Genomic DNA, 26327 nt, shown 5'->3' with positions numbered 1-26327 from the left:
AGAAGCTAGTGAAAGTTAAATCCATTTCTAAAGTGTAATAGATTTCCCCCTTCTGCCCCCCCCCAGAGGATGATGGATATCAAAGCAGAATGAAAGGACCTTCATTGCAGCATGGTGCCCTTCTGTTTGCTTGACCAGTATTGGTAAATCAACACTTGGTTGTATGTATGAACAGGTGGATTTTGCTGCACGAGTTAGCTTGCAAATTGCCATTCATTAACTGTGGTGTTCAAAGCTGTTCAGAGATCTGCTGTGCAGTAGATTAGACCCTGGATTTAAGTTGTTTGGAGGGAATTTAAAAGTAGGGGCAATGTGGAAGACTTGACAGTATTTATAGAAATATTTTTTTTAAATGTAAATGGACAAAAGGCTGCGGGTGGGGTTGGATTGTCAACATCCACGTCCAGTTTAGAAACCCAAACATGACAGCAAATATCGAAGACCCAAAAAGCAAAACTTGTTACAAATAAAAATGACCCTGACTTACGAATTCCCAGTGCTCAGTGTAGTGTGCTTATAGGACATAGAGATAACCACAACTTGCCCTAAGTAGCTTCCAGACATGACACGAGTGAGGGATTCACATAACAGGTGGAGAAATAACACTGGAAAAGAGAGGATGAGGACTGTAATCATAAAGTCAGGCAATTATTTACATTTGCCGTGTGTGTCTTGGCAGTTATATTGCTAGTAATGCAGGCTCATTGCAGGGTAGTGACTGGGTTTATGGCCAATGACTAGGGGTCCTAGGCACTATAGTATTACAGATAATTATACAGACGTATATGTATCTATTCTTGATATAGATAGTTAACACTCACTATAAGCACACATACTGTAAAGAATTATTTTGGCTTTTTTAAGTTGTCAGGTTAACTACTCCAATGGGCTCTCAAAAACACATTAGACAAGCTTAGGTCAGCCCAGACTCAGTGGAGTAAGCCTGCCAGGACTACTTGCATGAGTAAAGATTGCTTATGTGAGTAAGCGAGGGTCTGCAGGATCAGACCCTTCCTTGAGGCATATCAAGGGAAACCTATTTAACCTAATGGCAGATGAGAGCCACTAAGTCTGGACAATGTTAGCCCAAATTATGCCTAATGGGGATGCATTCAGTCAATGCTAAGAGGTTAAGTGCTGTTAAATAAGTGTGAAATTCTAAGCTTCAGTCTCTCTTAATATGGAAATTGACAAACAAAGATCAAAATCAGAAATAATCCCATCCACTAGGCCACACTACCCTGCTTCTCAACATACAGTGTCCTCTTCTCTGAGCCTGCTGTACTGGATGCTGTTTGCATCTCTGCACTACATGTGAAGCCTTCAAAAGAGGGGGAGGGAGCTGCTTCTGCACTGTGCACTTTTGAACTTGTGCAAAGGGACAAATCAGCCTGTGTAAATGAAGTTGAGGGAAAACAGTCGCCACACACACCCCACCTGGCACATAACTGTAGCTATTAACTGACTGTATCACCATGATTTCAAGTGGCAAACAGCCAGCCAGCAACATCAACATTTCAGCTTGTCCGGCAGCAAGGCAGTGTCCTGGAACCACCGCTTGGTCCTCTGGAACTTGAGAAAACGTGTGTGTCTTGGAGGCAGATGAGAAGGGAAAGGGTTTCTATTATTACACTCCTAATTTGCTAAACCTCTTTCCCCATTACTACCACAAACTTTTCTTTAGAGAAAACATAGGCACCTGAAAACAGAGTTATTGTCATAGTGGATCAGATCAGTTCCCTATATGGTCCAGCATCCTATCTCTGGTGGTGGCCAGGATCAGATACTTCAGAGGAAGATGCAAAAAACCCCAGAGAGTTCAAAGATGGAATATCCTGCCTATGGGAGAAGCCTAGATAGTTAGTAGTAAGGTTTATTCCCCTTAAAAGTGCACATTTTTTTATAAAAACGAGGAGTCTTTGTGGCACCTTAGGACTAACAAATTTATTTGGGCATAAGCTTTCGTGGGCTTCATCATCTGATGAAGTGGGTTCTAGCCCACGAAAGCTTATGCCCAAATAAATTTGTTAGTCCTAAGGTGCCACAAAGACTCCTCATTGTTTTTGCTGATACACTCTAACACGGCTACCCCTCTGAAACATATATGTTTTATGCTTATCTCATGTAACTATGTGTATGCTCATTACTTTAGGGAAGTCCTATGGCTGTGTTATACAGGAGGTCAGACTAGCTGATCACAGGGGTCTCTTCCAACCTTAGAATCTATGAATCCATTCATGGTCAGATTGTCAAAAAAGCTCAGCACCCAAAGTGCCCAGTTACTTTGGTGCCTGAGTGCGAGCTGAGCTCTTGAAAATCTGGCCCTTAATGTCTAATTCTTTTTTTGAATCCTGCTAAGCTTTTGGCATCAGTAGTATCACGCAGTAGTGAGTTCCATAAGTCAATTGTGTTGTGTAATAAAATATATTTTCCTTTAATCACCTGTAAGCTTCAGTTTCATTGGATGATGTCTTGTTCTTGGGGACCGCTTGCAGCAGCACCCCCCAGTTTGCCTTCTCTTCATCACTCATTTTATATTCATCTAATGAATCCCCACTGTTCTTCTCTCTAAACTAAACGGTCTGTCTTTTCAATTTCTCCTCATCTGGATGTTGTTCTGTGCCCCTAAGCATTTCCATCACTCATCTCAGGACCCTTCTATTTTTGCTGTATCTTACTGGAGGTGAGGAAAAATGGGGTTTAGCCGACGTAAGGGCATGCCATCGGTTCATAGAATTGTGTTCTAATATTTTCAGCATTATTCCTTGCCCCATTCTTTGTACATCTCAGCATGCTGTTTTCATGGTTGACGGCTGCTGCAGACTGATCAGTGTTTGTCACTGAGCTGTCCTCCATACTGATGGTCAAAACTTTTTCCTGAGATGTTATTGTTAATTTGGAACCCAGCAATGTTTGAGTAGTTTGGATTGATTACTCCTACCAACGGGCATTCCCTTGTATTTGTCAATGATGAATTTGTTGCCTTTAGGCGGCCCAACTGGCTAGCTTTGTTAAATCCGTCTGGAATTCTTCAATTCTTGGTAAACCTAATCCATCTAAATATGACTCGATCTGAACAAAGGGATCCAAATCTGTTCTCATGCGAGGGTCTCGGAGATGAGAATTTAGAAGCAGAGCTCCTACTCTGAATAGGTATTACAAATCCCACTGAAAAGATCTAGCTATCTGAGGTACTTACTATGCTCTTGGGGAGTGTATATCTGAGAACCTCCCAATATTTAATGTATCTATGCTCCTCACACCCGTGAATTAGGGGCAGTGGTATTATCCATATCTTACAGACAGGGAACTGAGGCACAGGGATATACAAGGTCCCATAGAAAGCCCATAGTGGAATAAGGAATTGAACCTAGGTCTCCTGGGTCCCAGGCTGGCACCCTAACTATTCTCTCCTGAGATAAAATATTGAGTCCCATTTAATATCCTTGACCAAATTATTCCTTCCATCAGTGCTACGCAGTCATCTTTGTACCATCCGGCTGCTGCCCTCCACCTGAGGAGGTGGCTACATTCCATAGATAGTTTCTGGTCTAGTTTTCAGATGAACAGCTCTCTATAAAGGTAAAACGCACAAAAAGGGGGCTTTGAGCATAATTAGGATCCACACAATGGTCTCTGCCTGTACTGACTACCTGGTGCTATTGCTCAAGCAAGCTGGGAGATGGGTTGTTGCCTACATGATATTCTGCGAAATGGCTTCCTTCTCCTCTCTCCCTCCTCCTTTTTTTTTTTGTTTTTTGTTTTTTTTTAAATTCTCGCTCATTTCTTTGTAATTGTTCCTATCTGGTGGTATTTGACACCTGCTGGGGAATTTTGGCCAGGAGCCAGTAGGAATGGAGAGCAGCTGAAAGTGGCTTGGCTGATAATTCTGTGGTTTCTCTATAGAGCTCCAGGCAGGTTTCACACAAACACAGAACAAAGTACTGCTTCTTGCTTGTAGGGAGAGGAGAGGAATGGGAGGGAGGGGGAATCAGGTTTCTATGGGACAGATTTCCTGACAAACCCAACTTTATATAAGGGTAAAGTAGCTCAATTGCAAGTGCTATCAAGACAGGGCCTCCAGCCAAAATTCAGCCGCCAACTGCAGGTGCTAAGAGCCACACAGATTGACAATGGGTCCTGTAGTATAAACAAGTAAACTGTCTGATTCCTAGCTCTGGATATTTTGCTCAGATGCCGTTTGTTTACTAAGTTCTGAATAGCTTTCAGCATTTACAGATGTAAAGCCCCTGGCTGGGAAGGTCATTAAAAATTGGCTGAAAGGTTGGGTTAAATCTGAGAAAATCCACAGGGGAACCAAACTAATTAATTATGTTTTTGTAATGCACCTATGAGAACAATGGCCAAATCTCTGAGCGGTTTGAAAGCAAATTAAGGCAAACTACTGTAAATGTACAGTTAAATGGCATGCTAAAGAGGGAACCCAGGCAAACTTGTTTACTCTGATTCTGAGTCCATTTGAATATATTTGACTCAAAACGCTACTAGGTTAGGGGAGACTGTGAGAAAGGGGACAGGGAGGCAGAAAAAGAAAACTGACATAACAGAGCAAAGAATGAAAAACAAATAGATAATGAAAATGAGTGACTCAAACCTCTATGTAGAACTGAATCTGACTTGACAAACTGCACACAGTATCCCATGTTACCGCAGGATCTTAATTGTTCATTAAATTTATGTCCTGTCTTAAAAGCAGATTGTAAGCTCTTCGGGGCAGGAACCTTATCTCACTGGGTGTTTATACAGCACTGAGTACAGATAGGTCATAAACTTGATGGAGCCTCTCTGTCCTGCCATAGGGCAAATTAATAATACTGTTCTGGTAATCTAGTAAAGTGGTCATGATAGGGTTAATGGGGGTTCCCCCAAAGTATTATGGGATGGAACCATGCTCCACCCCTCACTTACTGGGTTGTCAGGGGGAACTTCCCCCTCCCCCTGCACACATCCGTTATGATGCCGTTGAATAAAGCTGCACGTTCCCAGGCTGCAGGCTTGGGAATAAATTGTTGTTTTTGTTGACCCGAGTGGTCCCTTTACAAATGGTGGTGCCTAGAGGCTGCGGCTGAGATCAGGGCCCTGTTGTGCCGGGCGCTGTCCAAGGATCTAGGAGGAGACAGGCCCTGGCCCAAAGCGCTCACTGTCTAAAGAGTGAAAGGGGGAGAGGGGGAGCAGAAGTCTGAAGTGACTTAACCAAAGTCACACAGCAGGTCAGTAGCCCCTATCCACTGGACCATACCGTCACTGACAGCAGAGAAAAAAGTTCAAAGGACAGCTACGTACTAGGACATCTGTTTGTGCCAGCCCAACTTTACCTCCCCATTTCATTACTCGTTAACTTGATAAGCATCTTTTGATTTGCTACTTGCAGTTAAAATCACAGGAAGAAAGATCAGTGAATTCAAACAAGTTATGTCAATCCCCCAAAACACTGAGCTACACTGTGCCCCAAGAATACAGAGCCCAGAGTAAGGTGGGTGGGAGGACAGAAGGTGTCTCATTGCTGAGCTGCGCCAGGAACATCCTCTGATTGATACATTGAGAGCAAACACGCAGCACCATGTACCACTGCATGCCTAGTCTCAAGATCCAGGCATTCCATGCATGGGACCCTGCACAGCTGCGTAATCTGAGTCAAAATCGATCGCTTGGAGTGGGTCACAAAACCCTGGGCTCCGTGAGGTCGGCTCCTCCTCAATGCTGAAGTTATACTTAGATAAACGATTCAATCAAGTGTTTCAGTGACAACTGCCACCAAAAATAATTGGCTGTGGGTATGGGGGAGGAACCACCTTCTGTGGATAACCTTGTGCTAATGTAGCGTGGCATGGCATGCTAAATAAGCACCAAGGAGATTATGCTACACACGTGACCCAAAACACAAGAGCTTGGCTCATTGAGGTTTCCAATCTTTGTCTAAATTCGTACTTCCTGTGTTTGATACAGTACCTGTCCTTCTCAAAGCCTGTAATCCTAGTTTGGTGCACTCCTACCATCAAGTCTCCGATTAGATACCCCTATAACAGCGGTTCTCAAACTTCATTCTACCGTGACCCCCTTCAAACAACAAAAATTACTACACAACCCCAGGAGGCGGGACCGAAGCCGAAGCCTGCCTGAGCCCCGCCACCCCAAGTGTGGAGGCCCAAGCCAAAGCCTGAGCCCCACTGCCCTGAGCGGGGGTGGGGGAGCCAAAGCCCCCAAGGGTTTCAGCCCCAGGCAGGGGCCTGTAACCTGAGCCCTGCCGCTCAGGGCTGAAGCCCTCAGGCTTTGGCCCCAGCAAGTCTAAGCCAGTCCTGGCAACCCCATTAAAACAGGGTTGTGACCCACTTTGGGGTCCCGACCCACAGCTTGAGAACCTCTGCCCTATAAGACATTAATGCTGCAAGGCAAGGTATTCCCTCCTGCTTTAATTTACGAGTGGTAGGTTAGAGTAAGTGAGAAGGAGGAAATTATGTGATTTGGAAAAGCATATTTTACAATAGTTTAAACAAAAAAGAGACATCTAAGCCAACTGCTCCAATCTGAAAAATGGGCAGCATAAGATTTGGTAAAACTGCCTGCCAAATCTTGAGGAGCATTACAACATGTTGCAGAGCTGTGCTAATTCCGCGCGTTATTATGACTCAGTTTAGTGGGAGGATTGGGCAGGGCAAACCCTGCTGTCAGCGTCCACTAATAAATATCACTATATTTGCAGCTCCAGAGATAACAAAAAAAAATCAGCTGTTTGATTAATACCAAATGTTGTAATGCACGGAGTAGAAAAAGGAATCGGACTGAAAGCTAAACATTTAATTAAGAACAAATTACCAAAGGGCCTGACCTGATTCTCAACCTAGACTGAGACATAACATATAGATATTAAAAACCAAATGCATTTTATTGGAAAAACTAACCACCACCAATTACAATATATTTCATAGCTGGCTCAAGAAGCAAATGCACCAAGCTAGTAGCTTTGTAAATTACCAGCAGTCTTCAATCCAGTGTTTCCCAGCTCGAGGCAAGTAGGCCAATGCAAGTGTAGTAACAGAGCAAAAGAGAGGAGCCTTAAGAGTGGGGAGCTGCATGACCCCAAATCCACCCCGCTGCCCCAAATGGCTTCATGAAAGTCATTCCTATTTGCTTTCTGTTCCTGCATAGGCCAGCTGTGGGAGCAGTTCACCTGCCTCTGCCTGTGGGCTTAATTTAACCGAAGCATCTCTTTTCTGCTTCCGTCAGTGCCTTGAAGACTAGTCTGGCCCTGGCCCTGCAGCTGGGAAACTGTGGTACAAGAAGTGTTTTCTCCCATCCCAAAAACAGAAGGGCACTCTGCTTGTGCAGAGGAAGGATGGTCTTGTGATTAAGGCATTCATCTGGGACTTGGGAGCCCTGGGTTTAATTCCTGCCTCTGCTATAGACACCCTGTGTGACAATGGCTCTCTGGGCTCCATCTGCAAAAATGGGATCGCAACATTTCACTACCTCACATGGGTTCTGTGAAGATAAATTAAGTGGAGGTCAGACTAGGTGATTGTGACGGGCTCTCGATCTAGGACTCTACTTTCCAGTGGTAATTTGACAGATCTTTAACATTGTGAGGTACTTGGGTACTATCGTGATGAGACCCACAGAAAGGCTCTAGCAGTGCGGAGCTGCCAGAGCCTTTCACTGCCACAGTGAAAGACTCCAGCATTGGGGAAAGGCTCTGGCAAGAGGAGGAAGCAGCAGGGAAAGGCTCTGGCAGCTCCCCACTGGCAGAGCCTTTCCCTGTTGCCTCTCCCCACCAGAGCCTTTCACCGACACGTGTAGCTACACACCACAGTGTGGAGGCAGCCTGCTTTTCACTGTGTTGCGTAGCTGCACATACCCTACACGCTACCACAGGTGGTGTTCATAGCCTTAGTTGGAAATCAGTCTGTGTACATAGGTTTCTGTTCCCCTCCATCACTATGATAACTAAGCACAAAGGCCAAAATTTAAAAAAAACAAACAAACAAAAAAATAGGATTTGAACTTAAGCTCCTGAAACCTCCCTCCCCCATTTATGCTCCTAAATAAGTACACTGCTTTTTGGAAGTACAGTACACCCAGGAACTCCTACTAAAGTCAACATGAGCTGCTGTATGCATGACACCTCCAGCAATGGAAGCATTGTTTCCTAACAGACTTCAGAGGGTGACTTCTTCACTGTGGCTCAGTGCACAGGAGAAAGTGGTGGAGGAGAAGCATGTTTGTTTAGTGCTGAAACAGCTAATTTATGCACTTACAGCAGAACTTTCCTCAGTCACAGTGTAAGTGAGTTTATTAAGTGGAGTCAGTATGTCTGACAGCAAACAGAGCCTCTGCAAAGAAGACAAGGCTGTTGGTAGAAAAAAAAATAACTAAGAAGCCAGTTAAAAAATAGCTCCTCCAATTACAACACTGCTTGAAATATTGTATTCTGGAAACATCTGTATTTTAATCATGCTTTCAAGGAGTGTAAGCCACTGATTTTTCTTGGAGTTTTTTGATAAGTCTATAAAGAGAAATACCCTCCCCACCTCCCGTATGCTGGACAGCAGCCATGCATTAGTAACGACCACGTTTTGTAAATGCATGTATATTTTAATCTTCATTTGCACAATGTTTTTCTTATTTCTCATGACTGAAGGAATTTTTATTTATTTATTTAATATCAACAATAAAAAACTGCTCAAGAAAGAAGGGGCCTGGTCCTGCAGCAGCTTCACGTGGGCCATGTTCTGCCGCAGAAACTCCCATCGTCTTGAATACGTGGGTTTGAATGGATCACTCGGATTGTAAACTCGTGTGTTCTGAGTTTGTACAGCATTCAGCATGAAGGGATCCCGGTCCATGACTGGGGCTGCTAGGCTCTAACACAATAAAGAGAGCTCCTATTCCATTAATTATTACTAACTATGTGCAAATCTGCTAAACCATCCCTATGACTCCAAACTTCTTCTGAAGAAGAGATTTTTTTTTCCCCTCGGGGAATGGTCCAGAATGCAACAAATGGCAGGTAATTTAATAAGTATTTTTAGAGTTTAACACCCCTTTCTAATTCTCCATCCCCTTCATACGCACACCCCCCATGTCGAACGCTGTGCCGTCCTTGCTATATACACTCAGCACACATATTTTAGGAGTAGAACAGCACACAAATTTTTCTGGCAAAGGGCACTTCATAGAAGTTAATTTGCCTTTCTTTCTGGGGGTGGGAGAGGAGCCCTTTTGTCTAAAGAGGAAAACAAAAGACTAGACTGGTGAGCAGCCCTTTCCCATTCCTCAACACCCAGCCCCACTGGGGGACACAACGTACCACTGCCCACAGAGGAAAAGCTTTTGTTGGAACCACTCATTAAAACAGTGGATGGGTAAACCGTGCACATGCCAGGCCAGACATGGGCACCAGGTTTGTATAATTTTGGTGGTGCCCAGAACAGGTCCAATCAGAGCCGTCCCGTCCATAGGACAGACCAGGGCAACTGCCCCAGGCCTCGTGCTTTGTGGGGCCCTGCACTTCAGGGGGATGCGGGGTGCAGGCTGGCCTGGGGGCTTAGTAGGGGGGCCTGGCGCCAGCAGCAGCAAGCAACCCAGCCATAGTCCAACCCGCTCCACCAGCTCCCAGCATCACTCGGGGGAGGGGGTGGAAGATAGAAAGAGGTGGGGTGGGGACTTGGGGGAAGGAGTAGAATGGGGGCTGAGCAGGGCGGGCCAGCACCAACCGCCCACCACCACCAACTGCCTCGGACTCCATGTCCCTCTGAAGCCCGGGGTCCCACAAACTGCGGGGCCCCGGGCGGTTGCCCTGGTCCGCCTTATGGACGGGACAGCTGTGATTAAATATGAGCCCAAAGATTGGTGGAGCCAGGCCCACGTTCCTGAATATTGGTGGAGCACAGGCACCATGGCCCCATATAACTCGCCACCTATGAGGCCAGATCCTCAGTTTATGTACACTGAAGTCAATGGAACCAGCTAAGTATCGGTTTAATTCCAGTGACTTCAATGGACCCAGATGAATATACACAAGCTGACAATCTGGCCCACTGTATCTAAGTTCTATATTCCCTTTCTTCAAGCTGTAATATACTGTAAGTGTGCAACTGATCTGGCAAGCAGGGCATTGTGATATGTCCTTTGGGGGTCTTTTGTGGACTGGATGGCACCAACCTTGAGTTCTGGGAACTGGCTTGGAGACATGTTGCGATCTGACTCCTGAGAGAAATGAGTGTGATGGCCTCAGGTCGGTTTCTGGTGGATGGCTGCTTGCATCATAAAAACACCACAAATATTCCCTTAGACTCTGGCAAAAATTGTGGTTGCTTCTTAACCAGGAACTGGTGCCCAGTTGAAGTACAAACTGAATATCTCTGTGAGAGACCAAGATTGGATTAAAAATCTTTACAGGAATAGGAGCTATATTATGGTGTGTACAGTCATGTAACTATTAGGGATTTGTTTGTTTTTTAATATACCATCTGATGTACCTTTACATTTCTAAGCAGCCTGCTTGTCTGCAGAAAGCAGCTGCCATTCTATACGGCACAGCTGATGCGACATGTTACTAATGAATCACATGTTTTGCTCTTTCATTCATATTGAAAGCATACGGGTGCTCTTTGTGTATGGGGAGGCAGGAAATGTTCCCGGTGCTTGCCTGTGTGAACCAATTCACCAGAGGGGCCAATTTACCCTGGTGTAACTAGGGTGACCAGATGTCCCGATTTTATAGGGACAGTCCCAATTTTGGGTCTTTTTCTTATATAGGCTCCTATTACGCGCCCACCCCCTGTCCCAATTTTTCACATTTGCTGTCTGGTCACCCTAGGTATAACTCCGCTGAAAACAAAGGCAAGAGGGTTGAATGTGACTCCGAGTTTCAGTTTCCATTTCTACCAATCCTGTAACCTTCACAAGAACTGCCATTGATCTGAAGCATTTTTGGAGCTTTAAAAGCAAAACCACATAGGGGGTGGGGGAGAGGGAAGGAGGGAGGCATTTTGCAAATGGAAGACTGTGTGCAGTATTCAGGCTTTAACATTGCCTGCATTCATGGAGTAATGCCCTTCAGTTAGGGAAAGCACCGCAAATGCAGCTCCGGTTTGGTAGGATGAATGAAAGGCATCTTACAGAATCTGTGTGAGGCCACTAGCATTACACCTGAGATGAGAGGCTGCTAAAGTCATACTCCCCTGTATATAATGACAGATAAATCACACCCTCTGAAGCAGGCAAACCTCCTTACATCACTGACACAGGCAGAATACTAGAACCTAAGGCCTTGTCAATACTGAGCTTTTCTTGCCAAATGTTGCGCTGTGGCAGCCATGCTGGGGAACACCTAGTGTAGGCAGCACTGCTGCGAACTCCTGTGATTTAATTTCAAATCGCTCAGTAGCTGGTGTCTTCCTTTAAACCCTAGACTGCAGTCATGTGAACACACTAGAATCTCAACAGTCACTTTAAAAGATAACTAACTAAATAAATAAATTTCTGGCCCTCTTGGTTATGAAGAAAAGCCGGAAAATGTTGACTTTAAAGGCTCAAACCCTAGAAGGCAAATAAAAAGAACTCCAAATGTATTATTTGTAAAATCTCACGATTTTAAAGCAGGTCTCATGACTTTTAGGGGCCTGACTTGTGATTTTTGAATGCTTGGCAATAATAATAAATCCTAGTTCTTGCGTCGTGCTTTTCAGCAGTAGATCTCAAATTGGTTCACAAGAGGTCAATATCTTTGTCTCCATTTCACAGAAGGGGAAACTGAGGCACAGAGGGGTCACCTAGCAGGCCAGGAGAAGACCCCAGTCTAGTGCTGTATCCCACACTGCCTCTGCTGAGGTCGATATCAAGACAAGATGCTGTCAGTCAGCTGTTACTATAACCACCATGTCGCATAGACCTTTTCTGAGCGGGGTCAGACAACATAGTGCTTAATATTCTGGTAGCCACTTGTAATCCTATCTACACTAAGGCTCCAACCTTGCTACTACCCATGCAGCTGAACCAGTGACACTAACTGCAGGAAAGCCAAGTATAGCTAACCCAGATAACCACAGCAACAGCTTGTTGTCATTATCCCTCTGATTCACAAGTAGCAATTTCAGTCGAGTCGTGTAGGCTACCAGCACAAAGCCCTCTGATCAAGGACTGCAGTGTTTAAATTTAGAGAGTGTTTTCGGCCTTGCATATTATTGTCTTGTGGGCTTGATTATTTATCATAGAGTCTCTTCCAGAAGCATTGCTGGTTGGTAGTCCTTCAGAACCAGGGCACACCATGTCCCACCGAGAAAAGTCTCATAACATTCAGATCAGTTGTGTGGGTGTATTTGGAAATCAGCCAAAGCAAATCCTAACTGTGTTGCCTACATTTGGTGCAGAACAAAAATATCTGGGGGTGGGAAGGTATTTCGGGAGAGGCGAAGAGTGAGAGAGTAAGACCGGGTGATCAGCTTAAAGATAAAATAATAAATCAAACAAGAAGCTAAACTGAATGCTCTGCAGGGGAGAAAAGTCTGATTTTTTTTTAATACTAAAAATCATTTTGAAAGTTGAGGCTTATTTTTTTTCCCATTATAACACAGAGGAGGTTTCGCCCTCCATTCCCCCACATTAACTCTTCAAGAGTTATGCCCATGAATGACACTTTTTATTCACAGAAGCTGTATGTTTGGGGGAGAGAACAAGAGGAAGGCTTTAATATTGAGTAAGTCAGACCTTGTGGAGAATAATTCACAACATGTGGTTTAATGTTAAAAGCTGCAGGGGATGGAGAGGATATTTTTCCATCTGAAAGAAGATAGCTAAAAATTAACTCTGTAGGCATTGCTTTTTTTTTTTTTAACTCAGCCAATCAGATTGAAACTGGATAATGTCCTATAGGTTTAATATGATTGTCTTTTTGTGGAACTAAAGCCTGCAGTAGCAGAATGACGGACTCCGTGATCTAACATGTCTTTCCTATTACTGGCTCCTCTGCCATTTCTTGTTTGCCTCATTACACCCATAGAGCTAGTTGCGGGACGTGGGAAATAAAATTGTAAATTACACTTGGTGGTGGTGCACAGAGGGTCACCGATTTTTCACATACAGAGTAAGGAAAGTTCTTCCTCTTCTCATATACAGACATCTGAGCTCATGACCAGAGGAGATAGCATCTGTATAAAGGGAGGCTAGGCATTTTAAACTACCCTCCAGATGTCAAGCTGGGCACTTTTCCACCGCATGAGTTACTGTCTGCAAAGCTGCCCCATGGTCAGTGTGGAAAGGAAACCAGGTCAAGCTGGTGCATAGTTGTGGCAACTCTAAGAGCACCGGAGAGTAGCCTGTTGAGCCTGGTCCAGGATCTATGGTCAAGTGGACGAGGAGGCAGGTGCAGTGAAGGGCTCCTAAATATACTTAGACTCTTTTTCCCGCCAATGCTTCCACTCTGTAAGAATGTAGTTTTCAGGCTGTGCTCATTATCTGTGCATGTAAAAGGCCAGTAGCACTGTTAGAATCATAGACTATCAGGATTGGAAGGGACCTCAGGAGGTCATCTAGTCCAACCCCCTGCTCAAAGCAGGGCCAATCCCCAGACAGATTTTTGCCCCAGATTCCTAAGTGGCCCCCTCAAGGATTGAATTCACAACTCTGGGTTTAGCAGGCCAATGCTCAAACCACTGAGCTATCCCTCCCCCCAGAGTGCATGAGCTCCTGTAGCAAAGGGGTGTTGAGAGATCCACCATGGTGTCACATCTCTGTCCACAGGAGTGGGATTCTTCCCCTGAATGCGAACAGACCTTCAAGTTGACGCTGTGTGTTGTTTCTGAAAATGACACATCAGTCAATCAGAGATACCATGCGCTGGATTAATCCATCACAGCTCTCCAGGCACACTTAACAGTAATGGCATCTCATTGAAGGTCTGCTGGAGCTATATGCGCTAGACTGGACTGAGTGTATAATTCAGGCAGCCACTAACAATCTGAATGTCCGAATTCAGCTCCATGTTGGCAAGCTGAGTGTGGCGGTTGCAATCCCAGACCACAAAGTGCTATTCTTCTGGAGCAAACACTAGAGCCAAGACAGAGATACAAAGGACTCCAGGAGGTTCCTGATAGTTTGCCTATCAGGGTGGTACGGGAAGCATTCTTCATTTTCAGATGTTCCAAGTAAGGTTGGTATGTCATGGTATGGTTTACTCTCAAGATATGACAACTGGTTGTCCTTGTAACGGATGGGAATAGGTCCCATGGTAAGAAGTTTAGATGAAAAGTAGTTGCCGCTGTCTTGGTTTATCTAAAAATTAGTCTCTATTGTTGGAACTAAGTGGTCAAAATGTCCATGTCTTGGCTGAGATTCCCTTCAACCCTGTGGAAATTGTTCCCATGTCAGCAATACAGATATCATCAATATAGACATACTTCTTGGCCTGTGTTTCAGGAAAGTTGTATGTGTGTATATTGTACAAGAGGGGAGCCAAAACTGACCCTTGTGGAAGGCCACTATGGAGATGTTTAAGCTGACTGATTTTTCTCCCCGACTTACAGAAAAAGCTTCAGTTACTAATAATTTCTTGGATGTACCGCACCATTGGCCCACAAGGAATAACTGGTAGCAGTTTGGCAGCCAGCCTAATGTGCCACACAGGTGCTATAGGCTGCCTCAGATCAGTGAGGACTGCAACAACTTTCTTTCCAGAGTCAAATGTGTTTTCTATGTCTTGAGTCAAAGTACCTGATCTTGGGTGCATCATCCCATCCTCTATCCAGTGTGACTGGAAGGCAGCTGAGGACTGACTTTCCAGTCACAAAGCCCGGCAAACTGTTAAGACACTGGATGGAGATTCTTGTCTATGAAAGTTCTTATCACCTCCTAGCTGACTCTCCCTAATATCCTTATTTGTAGATTCAGTTTACACATTAATAAAATCTGAGAAACCACAGAGTGGGAAGAAAGTGCAAGTTCCTGCTGGGCTTAAGGCCACTAACAGATGTACAGGACATATTATATTTTAGCACCCTTGCTGTGATCACTAGTTCTCGCCAACATTTCCAGGCATCCATGCCTGTGTTAAAGAATAATTATTAACACAATTATGGGGATTTTGAGGCTGAATGTACAGGGACTTTCCTTGATGCATGGGGACCAGTTTCTGTATTCCTTTGTCAATCGAAGCACTGGCTGGGGCAGTGGAAATTTTTTTTTTTGAAAAAAAAGGGGGGGGGGGCATACAGCGTAATCCCAATGGCCATGGTTTTCAGACTGCCTAGTGATTATTTTTTAGGTAACTTCAAAGGGTCTGATTTTTCAGAAAGTGCTGAGCACCCACCCTCTGAATATCTAGCCCCTTTTAAAGTGTCACAAATTGGACACGACAAAATTGAGGCACCCAAAATCACTAGGCACTTTTGAAAGTCTTGGCCAATGGTTTTAGCGCTGATGACATTTTGGGAGCTGTTGTTTGGCCTATGTTCTGAATTAATTCTTGGGGCTTGTCTACATTACTCACTGGATCAACAGGCAGCGATCAATCCAGCAGAGGTCGATTTATCGCGTCTACATTAGACGCAATAAATCGACTGCCGAGCACTCTCCCATCAACTCTACAGTACTCCACCAGGGCGAGAGGCACAGGCGGAGTCAACGGGAAAGTGTCAGCTGTTGACTTACCGCAGTGAAGACACCGTGGTAAGTAGATCTAAGTACATCAACTTCAGCTACATTATGCGTAACTTAGATCGATTTTCCCCCTTCCTCCGCCCCCCATGTAGACCAGGCCTCAAAAGTCAGAGGAATGATGCTAACAGGCTTGAAATGCCAGTGCACCTACTTAGAGAAGATTCTGTTCCTGGGGTGGAGGGTGAAAGAGCACTTCCAAAAGGGGTCATTTGTGCATAACTAGAGTCTTGGTGTACCGATGATTTATGCAAATTCAATTGACTTTCAGAAAACATTGTCCTAAGTCACAAAGGCACAGATTTTGAAAGGTATTTAGGCACCTAAAGATGCACAGAGCTGACTAATGGGCTTTTCCAAAACACCTACGCTGCTTAGGCACTTCTGTAAATTCCAGTCAGTGGCCATCTGCATCTTTAGGCATCTATTTATCTTTCAAAAATCTGACCCAAAACAATTCTGTGTCAAGGCCATGAACTAAACCTATATCCGCTGGCTTCCAGTCTGCAGTCCCATCCAGTACACCACAGTGCATTTGGAGGAAGACTTAAATGTGAGAAAATACAACTAATGAAATGTCAGCAGGCATCACAACTTAAAATATACAAGGATTTGTAACCACTAAAAAAAAACTTCCACATGTACAGCTCTCAGAGAGCAGTGTGGAGTCTTTCAAACTGCAAAATGCAAACTATTCTTGCAAAGACTATCAAAAAGTCAATTGAAGAGAATGATATTGATGTGGTTTCATGTAAATTAATTTGTTGTTGTTTCTGCTCTAAATAGAATGGTTATTTCCATGTTATGCTTTTGGCAATTAATAACAGTGGCGACAGATGTCTAGAAATACTGCGGAGTTCACATAACTTCCAGGCAGAATTGCCAATGTATGTTTTTCACTGCAGTCATATCTCTTGAAGACGCTAACAGTATCATTGTCCTATTTTTCTACACTGACCTATTCCAGTTTTTCTGAGCAATGCTGTAAAGAATAATCTTTCATCTGGTGATGCATAACAATAACAATAACTGGAATTATAGTTCCATTTCTATGAACGTAAGTGCTTATAATCAGGTGAAGCTCCCATCCTGTTTTGAGCAGAGTCTATACCCACAGAGTACAGGCTAAACTGACCCCTCCCTTAGGGTTTAGCTTTATTGCTAACTCAAATAATAATCAAACATAAGTTTAAACCTTCTCCTAAAGCCTAGCTCTTTCTAGGGCTTCTCTGCAGGACTGATCTGGTCCCACTCCCTTGTTAGCTCTGCCCTCAGCAAGACAATTCAAACCAGAGCCGTCCTTAGGATTTATGGTGCCTTAGGTGGGATTATTAAACTGGTGCCCCTATGGCCAACTTAATTTTAGCAACACAAACATAAGCTTACAGTATTGGAAAACTTGCCACATGCACTTTATTAAAAACAGTTTAACTTAATTAAGCACACTAATGCTGATGGACTATACCTCCACTAAAGAAGTAGCACTATAGAAAAAAATCTGATTTATTGACAGAAGGATGCAAATATTAAAATTTGTCAACATTTTATTGGAAATTTCTATTAAGAGGTATTAAAACAAGGATTTGTTTTTAATTAAAAGCAATCTTTCTGGCTTTTTTGGCCGCAAAATCAGTAATAATGTCATCGTATGACAAAGACAAAGTGATGTCTTGTTCGATTGCAAGAAAGCAAGACCAGCCAAGCGTTCCTGATTCATTGTAGGACGGAGATGGCTTTTAATGAGCTTTAATTTTGAGAAACTCCATTCTCCCAATGCTACTGTTACAGGAATTGTCAGTAGAATACGAGTGGCAATGTACACATTAGGATATATGTCAAGAAGTTTGCTGGTATGAATCAACTGTACAATGTCCATCACTGATTTTGCATGTGGCAACATTGATGACAATGTACTCAATTCTTCGTACAGTTCAAGTCCATTTAAATCAAATGGTGCTTCAGGAGGGCCTCTAGGTTCTTGCACTTGGTCATCTGCTGCTCTTGTTTTCCTATTTCGTTGAATTTAGTTATGTCATACAAAAATCCAAACTGTTCATGGTGTACTTGTAAGGTATTAAACCTTTCATCAATGGCAGATATTGCTTTATCCATCACAACGTTAAAAAATTCAACCTCAAATTTCATTTCTGGATCGTCTATGGGGTCATCTGCTCCTTCATATTCCGCTTGCCATTTTTTCTTTGAAACTCGTGTCACATTTGGACATGGAAATTTTGGTTCTACACCGAGTGCCTGTGCAAGCTCTCTTGCTGTAACTGTGCTGCTTTGAATCCATTTTCTCCGTATTTCACTAAAAAGTCTTGTGTGTTGTTTAGTAAGGTAAGTATTGAATCAAGCTGCATCACTGGACTCTGCATTATTTTGCTTACACTTGAGATTTTAACAAGAAAGTCATACCAGATTACGACACATGTTAGAAACTTGAAGCTGGATATTTCAGAGGCCAATGACTGTGCTTCACACTTAGCTTTTGGATCTCTGGCTTCTTCCAAAATAGCAACCAGTTCTTCATAAACTTCCTCACATTGATATCTCAACGTTTTTGTACTTTCTACTCAGCTTTCCCTGCATGTCTCAGATAGGGGCTTAATGGTAATACCATTGAAATGTGCTTTGAATATTTGCCATCGTTGAGTGGAAGCTGAAAAGGGCACGTAAATGCGTTGCAGCAAACCAAAAAAAGAAATAGCTTCTACAGAAGACTTGGCCATATCACACAAAATCAAATTAAGGCTGTGGCATGCACAAAGAACAAAAAAGGCTCGTGGATTTTCTGCCAGCAATCTAGCTTGCACGCCAGAAATGCATCCTCTCATATTGGCACCATTATCATAGCCTTGTCCTCTAATATTCAATATGGACAATCCCATTCATTTTAGTTCATCAAGGAGAGCTTGAAGTCCAAAACCTGTAGCGTCCTCTACTTCTAAAAATATTATAAATGATTCCTTAACTGTAATCTGTGCTGAATCACTAATGTCGACAAATCTCACTGCTAACGACATCTGTTCCTGATGACTTATGTCCGGAGTGCAATCTAGAATTACGGCAAAACATTTTGCCAAAGTAACCAATGAAACAATTTTGTCTTTCACTTTATCACTCATTAGCATGATCAGTTCATTTTGAATTTTTGGTCTCAAATAGTGGTCATGTATTTAATTTTCAGTTAATCTTTGGAGATGTTCACTCATCACTGTGTCAAATTTTCCCAGTAGTTGTACAAGGCCCAAAAAATTGCCATTTTGGGGCTGGAATAATTTCTCAACACTTCCTCTAAAAGCAAGATTGTTTGTTGATAGATATTCAATAATAGATGTTCAAGAACATGATGCCAATGCTGCTTCTCTGACTCCAGCAATCTTTGATTTTGGGCATCAAGAATTGTCTGATTTTTTTAACCTTACTCTCAGCTCACACCATTTTTGCATACTTTCAATGTGGTGTTGTGCCTTTTCATGTTGCAGTAATGTGTGACTAAGATTTTTCTAATCATTAATACCTATGGTTGCTATCTTAAAATTGCAACTATTGAAAATCTTGCATTGGAAACAAAATACAGCATTTAGAGTTCACAAGCCACTGTCTGTTGACAATTTCACTGTTAGAAAGTATTTTTGTAGTAATTGTGTTCTGTGAATTTCCTACTTCTAATGTCTTTAGGATATTCAAGACCTTTTATTCTCATAGGGCCTTTCTCAAGTATAATGGCACGTAATTCGTTGTTTAGAGATTGCAGCCATGTGCCAATGTTATCTATATCCCATGCTAGTACGGTTTCAACTGTTGTAATTCCTTGTTTTGTGTCTGCATCTGTTTAAAATGATTGTTCCATGTGTTGTTGTTTCTAGAGCTTCGTCTGCATAAAAAAAAAATTTCAGCAGTTACTTGATGATCTTGATCAACTTCTTACAAACTTAATTAATAATAGGAGATATACCAATCTCCTAGAACTGGAAAGGACCTTCAAAGGTCATCGAGTCCAGCCCCCTGCCTTCACTAGCAGGACCAAGTACTGATTTTTGCCCCAGATCCCTAAGTGCCCCCCTCAAGGATTGAGCTTACAACCGTGGGTTTAGCAGGCCAATGCTCAAACCACTGAGCTATTCCCTCCGCCCTTCTGTGCTTGTATAGCTCATCCTATTTCATCTTTCCATTTTCTTTTTTGTGACCCGGAAGGTTGTTTTCAATATGACATAACTTATAAGGATGTTTTTTTAAAGAAATAACTGTTTAAATTATTGTCAGATTATCAGAAATATTATTTAAAATAAATAATATAGAATAGCCGTGAGCCTGTGACCTTGAGCTAGTGTGAAGACACCTCACAAGGCGCTCTGCCCTGACTGAGACACAGTAGAGTTGGAAACCCATGTCATTTTTACAAAGCCACTTTTTAGTTTTAAATGTATAGTGGGCATCAGTCTTAATGTTCGTTACAACTCTATATCAACCATATACTGTAAATAGATCAATGGCATTATCCAGTTTAATAAGATGGGTTTCCAAGCAGTGGGAAAATATAACCTTAGTTTTATTCCTAGGTAAAGCACAAAGTAACCAAAATGAAGTCAGCACAAAATCATCTCATCTAGATTAAGGTAGCACAGAAACGTTACAGAAGTCTTTTTGTTTGGAAAGACGTTAGCAATAGCAGCACATTTTGGGCACTGCCAGAAATACATAAAAATTCACTGCCTCTAAAGTTCCATCAAAAACTGACATTTTCACAGTTCTAGCATGATCTGTTGCAGAGATTCTTCACAAGAAAGTGTCGCTGGCCTTTTTAACTCATATTAAACATGTATTTACTTTATGAAAGTTGGACAAAACATTGTGAAAGCATAAGACATTGGCTGCCGAACCTCTAGGCTGGCAAAAGCTATACTGACTCACTGAGGGGAAAAAAGAAAGAGAATCTTAGTACAACATAAGATCATTCTATACACTAGTAAGAAGATGAGCATGTGACAGTTGTTGGAGGACTCTATTGAGCAGTAATAGGGCTATAGGAAAGCCAGTCAACATTTTTTGTTTCTCTGATGAAAGCTGGCCCATTCCCTGCCCCAAACCAAACTTATCACAAATACTTGTAAACTTAATTTTCTGTTTTTGGCTAAGATATTTGGATTTTTTTTTTAAATTGAAATTGGATTCAGGATTGTTAGCAAGCATTTTTGGCAAACAAAGTTGTTAAATGACCATCTAAATGCAAAACAGTACTGTTTTCATGCTTGGCTCACCCCCAGCCTGCTGGTCCAACAGCTGCAGTAGAAGAGGAGAGAGGTGGAAAACTGCAGGACCCCAAAATCCACCTCTTGGGGTGCAGAGTGGCAACAGCAGCAGCAAACCCTCAGGTTTGATCACACACCACTGGGCACCACCACCAGCGCCATGGACCATGGTGAAGTTAGCACAGCATCTGATCTCAGGGACAGGACACCCACGGAGCCAAAGCAGCTCATCCTGCCCTGCGCAGCTCCCCCCAGATAAGATGGATTGCTGCCAGCCCAGGGGAAAGACACGCTCCCTAGCTAGGGTGATCAGATGTCCTGATTTTATACGGCCAGTCCCGATATTTGGGGCTTTGTCTTATATAGGCACCAATTACCCCCCAGCTAGGGTACCCAGACAGCAATTGTGAAAAATCAGGACAGGAGGTGGGGGGTAATAGGAGCCTATATACAGGGGCAGCTCCAGGCACCAGCGCACCAAGCACATGCCTGGGGTGGCCTGCCAGTCGCCGTGAGGGCGGCAGTCAGGCTGCCTACGGTGGCCTGCCTGCGGGAGGTCCGCCGGTCCCACGGCTTTGGTGGCAATTCAGTGGCGGGTACGCTGAAGGCGCAGGACTGGCAGACCTCCCACAAGGACTGGCGCAGGACTGGCGGACCTCCGCCGAATCCGCGTTACCAGCGGACCTCTCGCAGAAATGCCACCAAAAGCTGCCTGACCGCCATGCTTGGGGTGGCAAAATACATAGAGCCGCCCCTGGCTATATGAGAAAAAGACTCAAAAATTGGGACTGTCCCTATAAAAGTGGGCCATCTGGTCACCCTACCCCAACCCCCGTCCTGATTTTTTCACACATGCTACCAGCTGTGTGTGATTGTTCCAATCCAGTCCCTGTTGCTTGGGCTGGCTGTGAGTCAGTCTCTAGGACCCAACCCTGCTCTTACATGCTCCAATGCTTCCCGTACCTCCCGGCTCCCAGCAGAGTGGTGTCCCAGACATACTGGTGCCCTACGCAGCTGCCTATGGCTAAGGAAGGCCCTGATTAAAACTCTCGTATTTCCTGGTCAGGGCTCACAAATTCTACATGCCAGCATAAGTCAGCAATAATTCCTCTCTGTTTCTATGCACGTTTCTAGCATCTGGGTGTAGAGTGGCAAACAAAGGAGCCCTGTATGCTAATGCAGAGTGCTGGATCTGCTGCCCTCTTGCCATGCTTTACCAGGCTGGCTAGGGAGCAGTTATCAGTATGCCTGATCAATATTTATAAACGTTTTACTTTAATCTCCTCTCCCTCTCTTGCATTTGGCCCTCTTCACAATGAAATGCTAAGCTGCAGGAACATGTTACTATACATCAGTAACGTTTTGCTCTAGGCTCCTGTTAGGTTCTATGGAGGCCGTAGGCCGTCCTAAGGTGCTCTGCAAGAACGAGGCCCACACACACTGTGAGTTATTGGCTTTAATGAAGGTAAAGTGACACACCTGCAACGGGGACTCCAAGCATTGCCGTCACGGAGGCGGGGAACCCAGCGCCCCGGAGCTCGGCCTGGTACGGAGTCCAAAAGCAAGCACAAATCATGCTCATATTTATATAAATAGCAGCAAAGCATCTTATGCATAATGCAATAGGGACTTTTCACCCTCTGGGGCCGCCCCCCTTGGCCAACAGCCTAGGGGCTTTCCACACAGCGGTTCCAGCCGGTTATGGCAGGTTGGAACTAGCATGCCATGCCCTACAGTAACCGGGCGCTGAGAAAGCGGAACTCCCTAAGCTAGGCCGTAACAAAACCTTTCGTGATTCCCTGTCCTCCTACAGCTCCCTCCCACAAAAAAACAGGTATTGATTCACTATAGAGCTGGGTGAACCTTAAACCGCTTGTGGAAACTCACCATGTAAGGCACCGGTCTCCTGAGGCACTGAACATGGCTCCGTTTCTCATTGGACCAGGACTTGGGAGATCTGGGTTCAGTTCCTGGCTCTGCTATAGACTCCCTGTGTGATGTTAGGGCAAGTTGCTTAACCTCTCTGTGTCTCCTTTGTCTTTTCTATTTAGATTGTAAATTCTTTGGGGCAGGGATTGTCCCTTACTATGTGTAATTAGTTTACAGCACTGAGGCCCTAATCTTGGTTAGGGTTTTTAGGCTATTATAATAAAGGCCTACTTGAACTGGAGGATGATTGTCAAATCATTGAGGCTGACTTGCATACAAGACATGGAAAATCGTGGAAAAGTAATAATGGACCTTTATTAACTGCTGTAACTTGGAAAAACCAGAGAAGACCTGTTTGTTTAAGAAAAATTTGCTGGAATAATATAAACACTCAAGTATTATGTTATGCCTGCTTTTTTTTTTTTAATAACCAGACATTTTCTTGCAACTATATTAGTCATTAATGCGTGGGACTGACAGCCCGAACCCCAACCACTATCTGCTCGCATAACAGGGGTTCTCCTGTTAGAACTGGGGGCGTGGGAGTGTGTTAGTTTAGGGCTGTCAGGCGATTAAAAAAAACGTATCACAATTAATCACACTGTTAAACAATAATAGAATATCATTTACTTAAATATTTTTGGATTCTTTCTACAGTTTCAAATATATTGATTTCAGTTACAACACAGAATACAAAGTGTACAGTGCTCACTTTATATTTTTGATTACAAGTATTTGTACTGAAAAAACAAAAGAAATAGTATTTTTTTCAATTTCCCTAATACAAGTACTGTAGTGCAATCTTTTTATCATGAAAGTTGAACTTACAAATATAGAATTATGTAAAAAAAAAAATAAAAACCTGCAGGCTCTAAAATTTTAGATTGTTTTATTTTTGAATGCAAGTCCACTCAGTCCTACTTCTTGTTCAGCCAATTGCTCAGACAAACAATTTTATTTATATTTGCAGGAGATAATGCTGCCCGCTTCTTGTTTACAATGTCACCTGAAAGTGAGAACAGGTGTTCTCAAGGCACTGTTGTAGCAGGCATTGCAAGATATTTACGTGCCAGATGAGCTAAAGATTCACACGTGCCTTCATGCTTCAATCACCATTCCAGGGGACATGCATCCATGCTGATGACTGGTTCTGCTCGATAAGAATCTGAAGCAGTGTGGACCAATGCATGTTCATTTTCATTATCTGAGTCAGATGCCACCAGCGGAAGATTGATTTTTCTTTTTTGGTGGTTCGGGTTCTGTAGTTTCCGCATCAGAGTGTTGCTCTTTTAAGACTTCTGAACGCATGCTCCACACCTCGCCCCTCTCAGATTTTGGAAGGCACTTCAGATTCTTAAACACTGGGTCGAGTGCTGTAGCTATCTTTAGAAATCTCAGATTGGTACCTTCTTTGCGTTTTTGTCAAATCTGCAGTGAAAAGTTTTCTTAAAATTAACAACGTGCTGGTCATCATCCGAGACTGCTATAACATGAAATATGTGGCAGAATGCAGGTAAAACAGAGCAGGGGACATACAATTCTCCCCCAAGGAGTACAGTCAGAAATTTAATTAACGCATTATTGTTATAATGAGCATCATCAGCATGGAAGCATGTCCTTTGGAATGGTGGCCGAAGCATGAAGGGGCATATGAATGTTTAGCATATCTGGCAGCTACAAAAGTGCCATGCAAATGCCTGTTCTCACTTTCTGGTGACATTGTAAATAAGAAGAGGGCAACATTATCTCCTGTAAATGTAAACATATTTGTTTGTCTTAGCAATTGGCTGAAGAAGAAGTAGGACTTGGTGGACTTAGGTTCTGAAGTTTTACATTGTTTTGTTTTTGAGTGCCTTTATGTAACAAAAATCTACATTTGTAAATTGCACTTTCGGGACAGAGATTGCACTACAGTGCTTGTATGAGGTGAAGATACTATTTCTTTTGTTTATCATTTTTACAGTGCAAATATTTATAATAAAAAATAATATACACTTTGTATTCTGTGTTGTGATTTTAATCAATATATATGAAAATGTAGAAAAACATCCAAAATAGTTGTTTCATTTCAATTGATATGCTATTGTTTGACAATGTGATTAGAACTGCCATTAATTGTGATTACTTTTTAAATTGTGATTACTTTTTTTTAGTTAGTTAACTGTGATTAATCGACAGCCCTAATTAGAATACTGCTGCTCCCGTTAATAGGCGTGGTGGGTGTTCAGCACCTCATGAGTACCAGCCAAAGTTTCTGGCAAGTGTCCAAGGGATATTTTCCATCTCCCCTATCTCGGCTCCTTTTTCCACACGCTCTCCTAAATGGAATGCAAACTAAAACTTCCAAGGCAGAGCAATCAATATTAGGTCAAACAAAATTGCCCACCAATATGTACAATGCCTCTTCAATCACCCCAACTACTGACAAGTGACCCCTTAGTAAATAATAAGTCATTCCCTTGCTTCAAACCATATTTTTCCTCTTTTCAGTGTGTGTATATATAATTTTGGAGGGAGAGAGAAAATCTGAGTGTGAAGAGACCAGCAAAGCCCAGAAAGTCAGTTTTCCCCTTTGGATTCCTCTTCTGTTGACTTTGATGCTGGCTCCATTTCTGAGAGCTGAAAGGACTAGTTTGTCTTCCGTCCCTGGGATCGCTGTGCCCAGATTAGAAGTGATTTATTTGGATTTTTTAATGTGGCTTGTTTGTTGTGGTCTGAATTGAGTCCCCAGAGATTCATTTTCTTTAGAAACTTGTGTCGGATTCAGAGTCCCTTCTGCTAAGAGGAGAGAGAGCAGGGGTGCGTATTCTCCTAAGAGCTTCCCCAAGTTATTGTTCTCCTCCTCCCCTGACATCCATTTCTTTTTTAAATGGTTTTTGCTTTTAGCCTTCTCGCTAAGACCTTTCCCGTTGCTTCTGTTTATATAATTGGCAACCCAAACCTGCCGTTCGCACTTGGGCAAGTCTCCCATTTCAGTCGATGGGAATTTTGCTTGAGTAAGGATCTTACAATCTGGCCCATCATTAATCATTCAAGATAAAGAAGGGAAAAAAACAGTGATAGGCCAAAACAACTTTATGTAAAAAAGGGTGGATTTTTTTGCTGGTTTTTTTATTATTCTTCTTATTAAAAATACTAACTTTGGCGCTCCTGCCAGTAGGAGCACATGGAGTTTCAATTTGTGGTTTTTCTTCACACCGCGCATTTGGAAATCGGAATTTAAAACAAAATATACATCTCCACGTCTGAGTGTGTATGTAGCAATTTGTCATTTCTTGGTGGGAATTTGAAACTATTTTTAGTGTTCAGAAACATTTCTCTTCTCCCCCCACCCCCACACACTCTCCTTATCAAGCCTTTTAGCCAGTCCAAATGCCTGAAGTAAGGAAAATAGGGACAGGAAATGAATAATTAATGAGCAATGAAGTTATATTTTCATTTCCTGGCCCCTTTGGAGTTAAAGGTAGGATTAGA

Source organism: Mauremys reevesii, linkage group 5, assembly GCF_016161935.1.
Source record: "Mauremys reevesii isolate NIE-2019 linkage group 5, ASM1616193v1, whole genome shotgun sequence".
In the NCBI taxonomy this organism is placed as follows: Eukaryota; Metazoa; Chordata; order Testudines; family Geoemydidae; genus Mauremys; species Mauremys reevesii.
The sequence above is the reverse complement of the archived record's forward strand: the minus strand, read 5'-3'. Positions refer to the sequence as shown.